Source organism: Sus scrofa, chromosome 4 (genome assembly GCF_000003025.6).
Source record: "Sus scrofa isolate TJ Tabasco breed Duroc chromosome 4, Sscrofa11.1, whole genome shotgun sequence".
Lineage (NCBI taxonomy): Eukaryota > Metazoa > Chordata > Mammalia > Artiodactyla > Suidae > Sus > Sus scrofa.
Window position 1 is genome coordinate 107,174,911 of NC_010446.5, and position 8,802 is coordinate 107,183,712.

Genomic DNA, 8,802 nt, shown 5'->3' on the forward strand with positions numbered 1-8,802 from the left:
TCTGTAATTTACTGTTACAATTCAAAACCGATTTCTTTCATAGTCATTAATTCATAATGACAACATAATAGTAATTTTCAGAGCTCACATTCTGCTACCAAACTTTCCACTGAGCTTGTAATTAAAATGTCAGAATTCATTCCTGTCCTTAAAAACATTTTTTTTTTTTTGCTTCGATGATTGATTCAAAATTCTGTTTTATAAATCTTCATTCTTACATCTTCTTTTTCAGTTGCAAAATGAATCCTCAAGGTAAGAAAGAAAACCAGAGTTTAGAATTTAAAATCTGTTCTTCTTAGGTGGACACAGACAACAGGGTCAGGTGTTGCTTTTTGACTTTTTTTTTTCATAGTTAAAAATTAAAAATTGAAGTGTGCCATTAGAATCTAAATTTTCTATTGGCCTATTGATATATTACCGTTCCTAAGGAGTGTTATTTTTGTGTATTTTAAAGAGAACATGTTCAGTACATTCTTAAGTTAGATTCGTACAACATCTTGGTCTGGCCCAGATTTTACATTCCCATATGGGAAAGCAGAAAAGACTGCCAAAGCATAGTGTAAACTAGAGACATTTACCAGTGCAACCCATTATCTGCCTTTGTCCCTTAACTCCCTAGCAGGCCTACAGTCAACAAATAAACTGGAGTTCTAATACTCATGAGTCATTGGATGACTATTCACCATTATTCCACCTCTGAAGAGTGGTAACAACAAGCATTAGCAGATGGGTCATATACAGGTTCTTTGTTTTGATTATTTATTTATTTATTTGTTTATTTTGTCTTTTTGCCTTTTCTAGAGCCGCTTCCTGCAGCATATGGAGGTTCCCAGGCTAGGGGTCTAATCGGAGCTGTAGCTGCCAGCCTACGCCAGAGCCACAGCAATGCAGGATCTGAGCCACGTCTGCATCCTACACCACAGCTCACAGCAACGCCAGATCTTTAACCCACTGACCAAGGCCAGGGATCGAACCCACAACCTCATGGTTCCTAGTCTGATTCGTTAACCACTGCACCACAACGGGAATACCTGTTTTGATTATTTAATCCAGAATACTGCAAGTAGAAATACACATCATCTTTCATTCATTCCCTGTAACGATTCTCTTTTTTTTTTCTTTTTGTGGTCACATCTGCAGCATATGGGAGTTCCCCAGCTAGAGGTCGAATTGGCGCTGCAGTTGCAGGCTACACCATAGCCACAGTAATGGCAGATCTGAGCCACATCCACGATCTATGCCACAGCTTGCGGCCATGCTGGATCCTTCGAGGCCAGAGACTGAATCTACATCCATGTGGATACTATCTTCGGTTCTTAACCCACTGAACCACAGTGGGAACTCCCCTTTAACAATTCTTAGTGCGAATACTCAATAGTTGACAACACCTACATGGTAAGCAGTAATGCAATATCTAGAATTAGAATGAACCATTTTTATCGAGAATGTTCCAATCTACTTCCGGACAGATCATTCCATTGGACAGGTATTGGAGTGCCTTCTCTGTGTAGGGTGAGAAAGCTGTGCCCTTGAACTTTTCCCTTTTCCCTAGTCTAACGAAGGGCTAAATTCTTCCCAAATACATCCCGTGGCTGAGAGTGTTTTTGTGAGTAGTTATGCAACCTTGTGAAAAAGCATGGTCTTCTCCAAATTGGATACACTATAAATTGAAGACATTAGTCATAGCCAGTGCTTTTTTCTTCCACTGGAAACACACACCCTTTAATACTTTCTTTCAGGCCAATTTTTAAGTGGTGTATTGAAATATTGGAGAAGAAATACCATATGTAAAAAAAAAAAACTTGGACAGATAATATTTTAAAAAGCAATATGCATCAGAAGGAGGAGAAATGGCAGAGTCATTTTCTCACATCTCAACCCCCAGGCCTCCACGTATAATTTAACCAAATGCAAGGTGCTGCAGCGTGTGTTTACATCCTCAGCGTGTAATTATTGAGCACTTGTCATGCGTGTCAGCGTAATCATCTCTGTGGGGATATAAAAGAGAGAAGACAAAGAGGGGTGTTCCCTGGTGGTCTAGTGGTTAGGATTCTGCACTTTCACTGCTGTGGCCCAGGTTCAATCCCTGGTCTGGGAACTGAGATCCCACTTTATGCCACTGCAGGCTGTGGCCGGAAAAGAAAAGAAAGAAGGGCCCATCTTTGCTCCCTAAGCAGCTTATAGCACCTTAGGGGAGATAAAGTTTAATAACACTGGGGACTACTGACTCAATGACACAGACAGCAGTGCTTCAGGAACGCCTGGGGGAATGGCCCTGGGAGGGCTATAAAGAAGCAGAGGGGCTTGGGCTGGATCTTTAAGAATGCGTAGGATTTAGCTAAGTGAGGAGAGCCAGGGAGGGCCCGCTGGACTGCGGAGAACATTTAAGAAAAGGGAGAACTGTGTGACCGGGTCCAGGGGATGGGGAGTGAGTAAGGGACAGACCGGCTGAAATGGAAGGTCATGTTCATGGAAAAGTGAAGCAGAATGAGATTTGGGGAGGGGTGGGTTAGGGAAGGCCACTGCCTCTTATCGCCACCTGCTATATGTCAGCCCTTTATCTTACTGACTCCTTCCAATAATCCTGTTACTTCCCAGCTTGACAGAGGAGAAACTGGAGGCTCGGACAGATGATGTGATTCATAAGGCTGGCTGGTGACAGCATCAGGATTGAAACCCAAGTCTGTCAGCACATCCCTGGTCTTTTTCTCTGCTGGTTCCCTTAAATGTCTCCCTGAAGGACTTGAACTTGGTTCTGCATGCATGTGTGAATGTGTGACTGAGGAAGATGTAGACATGGTGATTTGTCCTGGGAGTGCCTTAGCCTCCAGTGGCCTGAGATCCTAAACAAAGATAAAATAAGTACAAAAATGCCCTAACTTCCTTCGATCATAAAAGTCATGAGTCCTGAGGTTTGTGATGGCAGAAAAGTCAGGTTGGAGTTCAAGGGTGCCTGAGGATTACAGGTTATATAATTTGACATTTTAGCTTAATTTTACAGAATGTACTCCTAGTTAAATCCTGTCCTAAAAAACTTTCAGGTCTCTCTGAAAGTATCCACCCTAAACTTTATGCCAATAAATTTTCTGGAGGAGGATGAATAATGGATTTTTTGTTTGATGATAATATTTACAGGCATCAATCATCTGGTCTCAGTTGCTGGTTTTAAAACCATGGGACAACATAGGTTCTTCTTGGTCTAATCAACAAAAATAGCTGACTCTTGACGATAAAAAGAAAATAGGAATCCCTTTTTGTCTGCAGTGCTTTCCCATTGTTCCTTCTTTGTTGGACAGCATAACAGCTGCAATACACTGTACATTAAAAAAGGAATGTGGTGGTTAAATATTCATGGCCACTTGCTATTCAGTGAGTGTTTTTATTATTTTTGGCAAATAGCAGGCTACCTAGTGATTCATTTAACCCAGTTTACAAATGGCCAGGATCTAATTTTTATCTATCCCCGACAGCTTTCTGCTTTTTCTAAAAAAGAAGGGATCCGCCTTGCCTTTATGTGGCCTTTCGAGCCTCTGGGAAGCCCATTTGATGGTGCCAGGGGTTTAGGTTTTAGGATCTCAGGTCTCAGAGTGAGCAAAGTGCAGCAAGTGCAGACCAGAGAGAGTATGGAGACAGAGTCTCTCCTCCCTGGGGGGCAGAGTCCCCCCCAAAATTCAGACTGGGGTAAATGGGATAGAAAGGTCAAAGGGAAACTTCTGCTTATCATCTTTCTCTTTTATTGTGATAAAAAGGGTGACATTTTTCAGAGTTATTCCCTTAGCAAAGCAAAGAGAAAATGAAGCTGCCCAAAGGGGAAGACAGTCTCCTAAAATGCGTTTTCCCCTTTGGCCCAGCAGGGCTGGCTTCCCAGGGGGCCATGCACCTGCGTGGTACACAGGGGCCGGGTACTCAGAAGGGCCTTGTGCTTGGTCAAATACTCTGCCATCCTTGTCTAGAAATTCTTAGTTCTTTTTTGAAGTATCTGCGTTGCCATGTTTCACGAGGCCCCACAAATTATGTAGCTGGTCCTGCAGCCTAGGGAAGTACGTGATGAAAAAGCAGCTCTTTTTGCTCTAAGAGAAAGGCTTTTATCAACCTGGCTGAAGAAAGGAAGGCAGCCCCAGGAACCAAAATAAGCAGAGGGAAGAGGGGAAAAAGAAGCAGTTGATGGTAGAGCAGCTTCTCCGGACTAACAATGACACAGGAGCAACTGGTTCTCCAGGGAAAAAGATAAATACAGTTGGAAAGAGAATCATATATCTGCCACCTCTTCCCATGTGGCTACTTTTTCCTCCCCCAATTCTATATTCCTTGTCACAGCCTCCCCTAACCTACCCTGCTCTGTGCTAATGGTCATTTGGGTGTAGTCTGTAACGTTAGTTAGAGAATCCGCCTTTGCTATTGGCATCAAAGGTAAAGGATCTTATGTTGATACTATTAAAACCTGGAGTCTTAGCATTATTTCTATGTTCTCAGGTGTGGAAATAAATAAAACCCAACCCCACGAGAAAAGCACGGGCTATTTATTCAGCCACAGTCACTTGCAGCGTGACAGAGACGCAAAGGCAGGCAGAGATGGAGTTCCCATTGTGGCTCAGCAGTGACGAACCCGACTAGCATCCACGAGGACGTGGGTTCGATCCCCGGCCCTGCTCAGTGGGTTAAGGATCTGGCATTGCCGTGAGCTGTGGTATAGGTCGCAGATACAACTCGGATCCCACATGGCTGTGGCTGTGGCATAGGCCTGTGGCTACAGCTCCGATTCAACGCCTAGACTGGAAGCTTCCATGTGCCATGGGTGTGGCACCAAGAAGATAGATAGATAGATAGATATTAAAAAAAGAAAAAGGGGAGTTCTCGTCGTGGCACAGTGGTTAACGAATCTGACTAGGAACCATGAGGTTGCGGGTTCGGTCCCTGCCCTTGCTCAGTGGGTTAACGATCCGGCATTGCCGTGAGCTATGGTGTAGGTTGCAGACGCAGCTCGGATCCCGCGTTGCTGTGGCTCTGGAGTAGGCCGGTGGCTACAGCTCCGATTCGACCCGTAGCCTGGGAACCTCCATATGCCGCAGGAGTGGCCCAAGAAATAGCTAAAAAGACAAAAGGGGGTGGGGGGGGGCAGGCAGAGGAATGGGTAAGCTCTATAGTGGGAAAAAGAAGGCTTCAGATGTGCCCTGTTGGGAGGCTGTTGGCTTGGGAAAGCTACGGCAGGCCAAGGAGGCTGGGGCAGCCCATGTGATGGGTTAGGGGAGCATATTCGGCTTTCTCTGGTTGGTCCCAAGTTGGAAGAAGAGGCAAAAGTTAGGGAAGCTCTCCGTATTAATCATGTGCTGGCCATTTGGGGCTGATGTTGCAGAAGTCATTATCTAGCTTCCTGGACGGTACTAGAGGTAGCAATCTGACTTCCTGCAAGCCTGACTTATAGCAGGTTGGCTTCCTAGGCTGTTTATTGTGGATAAGGGGTTGGCTTCCTGGGCAGGTAGCTGCAGGTTGTGGGTCAGAGTTCTATTTTTATACGGTCTGGCTGTCATCCATTTGTGTATTTAGTCTCTCACAAGACACCCCTTAATAACAGGGCTTCGTTGCTCTGGTTAGAATAAATTTCCTATTTCGAATGATCCTATACAACAAGTTTGCTTCTAGTCCAGGCAGCAATCATTTTTCATGCTTGTACCATGTAGTGTATTGCTTACACAGTCTTACTGAAGAAGCATTATTAGCCAATTCATTTAGAGAGTTTATATGTTAGGAGAAGAGAACAACCTGATTTAAGCCAAGCCTTTAATAGTTTTTTCGTTCTATGGAAGAGAATATAAAAAAAGAATATATATGTTTTTATATATGTGTATAACTGAATCGCTTTGCTGTATACCTGAAATTAACACATTATAAATAAACTATATTTCACTAAAATTTCTTTAAAATTATAATTCTTTTTTTTTTTTTTTTTTTTTTTTGGCAGTGCCTGTGGCATGAGCCTGCCAGTTCCTAGGCCAGGGATTGAACCCAAGCTACAGCAGTAATCCCAGGCACAGCAGTGACAACATCAAATCCTTAACCACTAGACCACCAGGGAACTCCCCCCAAATAATAATTATTTTGTTCTGTGTCAGTGAAAACAATATGTACCCCTCAATTTTTCCTCAGATGTCTAAACTGGCAATGTCATCACCAACCATTTCTGGGGACAAACAGAGGGGGCTGATTTTCAGGGCCAGGGCAGGTGTGGCACCAACTTTCCTACTGGTGTACTTCAGGTATAATAAGACTTTGATCTCATTGGGGTTGAACTTAAGAGGCAGGGTGAAAAAAAAGAAAGGAGTTCCCATTGTGGTACAGTGGAAACAAATCTGACTAGTATCCACGAGGATGTAGGTTCGATCCCTGGCCTTGCTCAGTGGGTTCAGGGATCCGGCATTGTCGTCAGCTGTGGTGTAGGTCGCAGAAGCAGCTCGGATCCCATGTTCCTGTGGCTGGGTGTAGGCCGGTAGCTGTAGCTCTGATTCAACCCCTAGCCTGGGGACTTCCATACACCGCAGGTGTGGCCCTAAAAAGCAAAAAAAAAAAAAAAAAAAAAAAAAAAAAAGGCAGGCTGGAGGCAGCTGGTGTAGGATGAATTTGGATTTGGAACAATGGAAGAAAGTTGCACTTTGCCCTCCTGGAGAGGGCCAAAAGTCAAAAGCTAGCCATAATTCTTAGCAAACAATGTGGCATCATTTTTCCCTGCTTGAGCTTTGTAGACTAAGAATATTGTGCCTGACAGAGCTTCTGTTACACCGTGATTCCACTTGACAGACGTGGATTTCTGGTTAACGATCTTTGATGAGTTGTAAATTCTTAGTGGAGCTCACTCCCGTCAGGTTAGAAAATAGGTTAGAAAATATCCATAATTCATATTCACCTCATCAGTAACATAGACTAAAAGTTCAAAGCCTGGATCATGAAATAAACTTAGTAAGAATCATTGTTGTTATTGAGATTTATGGACTAGCATTTAAAACTAAATGTTATGATGCTTGATGAAATATGTAATTACTGTAAAAACACACATAATTTATAGATGATGGAATACGTATACTTCTAAAGCTATTAGCAGCCACACTCCCAATTTCTACTCATGCTTCTTTGAGCTCACCGTTTTCTCTCTTCCCCTGCACTCCAGCCAAAGCATCGTCCTAGGTGAAGTTTTCACTCGTCCACATCCAGGTTGTTGAAACAGCTCCTTCCTTACCTTCACCCCAGTCCTTCTATACAGCTGCCAAGAAGAGTTTCCACTACATGCTCAAAGCCTCAGCAACCCCGTAGCATAAGAAACAGAATTAAGGGACATGGTCACTTCATAGGTACCAGGTATTGTGTTACTTGAAATGTACAATAGTGTTAGGAGGTGAGGTCTACCCTTCGGAGAAATAGAAACCCTACTCAGAAGGCTAAGCAGCTCCCCGAAGAGCGCATTGCCAGAAGGTGTGGACCCCAGAGCCCAACCTCTTCTCTCAACCACTAGGTTCTTCTGCGTGTGGAAAGGGCAGAGGCTTCAGCATCAGAAAGGCCCGGACTTGAGCTCTCTCTGCCATTCGCTAGCTACGTAGCCTTGGGCCCTTTAATCTATATGAGTCTCAGTTGTTTCATGTGTAGAATGTGACCGTTTTGAGGATTCAAACCAGGCACCAAGTCTGCCTCTTAACCATTATGCCAGGCGATTTACATTAAATGCCTAGCACCAAATCTGGAACAGAGTGGGTAGTCAATACAGGTGGTTAACTAGTGCAAATAACTCCGTAGACTAGTTCTGAAGATTCTCTATTGGTTAGATCCTCCTTCTCCCTACTAACTCTCTGGGTTCACCTCTCTAATCTTGACAGCTCAGGAAGCAGGACTGAAAGAAAAGAGAGCATTCATTGGGGTCAGAACACCTGGGTACCAGTCCTGGTGCTGCCCAGTGAGCTGTGTGACTTAGGCCAACTATCTTGTCTTTGAATCCTGCGTTTCTTGTCCATAAAATGGGGATTACATCTTTCGTACCTATTTCATAGGGCTGTTATGGGGGTTAGATTGTTATTATATATGAAAGCCCTCTGAGAACATAACAAGTGGCATTGATCTGCTTACTTTGGGGAAGCAATTTTGAAACTCTTCAGTGAAGTAAGTGTACTGGGTGGGGCCCCTCCTGCCTGGCGGGTCAGAGAAATCTCCCTGGAGAGGCTGACTCAGAGCTGACATTTGAAGAAGGAGCATTAGCAGGTAAAGAGGGCTCCAGACTGAAGCAATGATCTAAACAAAGTTAAGGAGATGCAAAGTGTCAGTGTGAGCTCAGAGAACTATGAACACGTCTATATTCTTAGAACGAGAAGTGACATAGGGAGATGCAGACAGAGGTCAGGTCGGGAGGACCTTGTGGACCTGCCAAAAACTTGAACTTTTATGGCTTGTTATGGCCACAAGAGCCACAGAGGGCTTAAGCAAATAGGTCGGTGTTGTAAAAAGATTACTGACATGGTAGGAGGAGGATGGAATGGGGGGAAGAGGGATGAAACTGAGAGTGTGGTCAGGAGAAAGGCTTTAGCCACTGTCAAGAGCAGGAGGAAAAGGGTGAGCAAAGGAGGGGTGATGTCAACAGATATTTAGAAGACAAAACTGGCAGCACTTGATGATAAATAATTAGTGTCTTTGGATAATAAAAATTGGCAAGTTTGTTGGTTTGTGTTGGCTGTACCCAAAGCATGCAAAAGTCCCCGGGCCAGGGATAGTACCAGCGCCACAGCAGCGACCTGAGCCAAAACAGTGACAATGCAGAATCCCTAACCC

General features: G+C 44.0%; 1 non-coding gene across 1 annotated transcript; it reads left to right on the forward strand.

The window, feature by feature from the left end:
- Positions 2,027 to 2,098, forward strand: TRNAE-UUC. Its single transcript has one exon. It is a non-coding gene; the product is annotated as a tRNA-Glu (tRNA).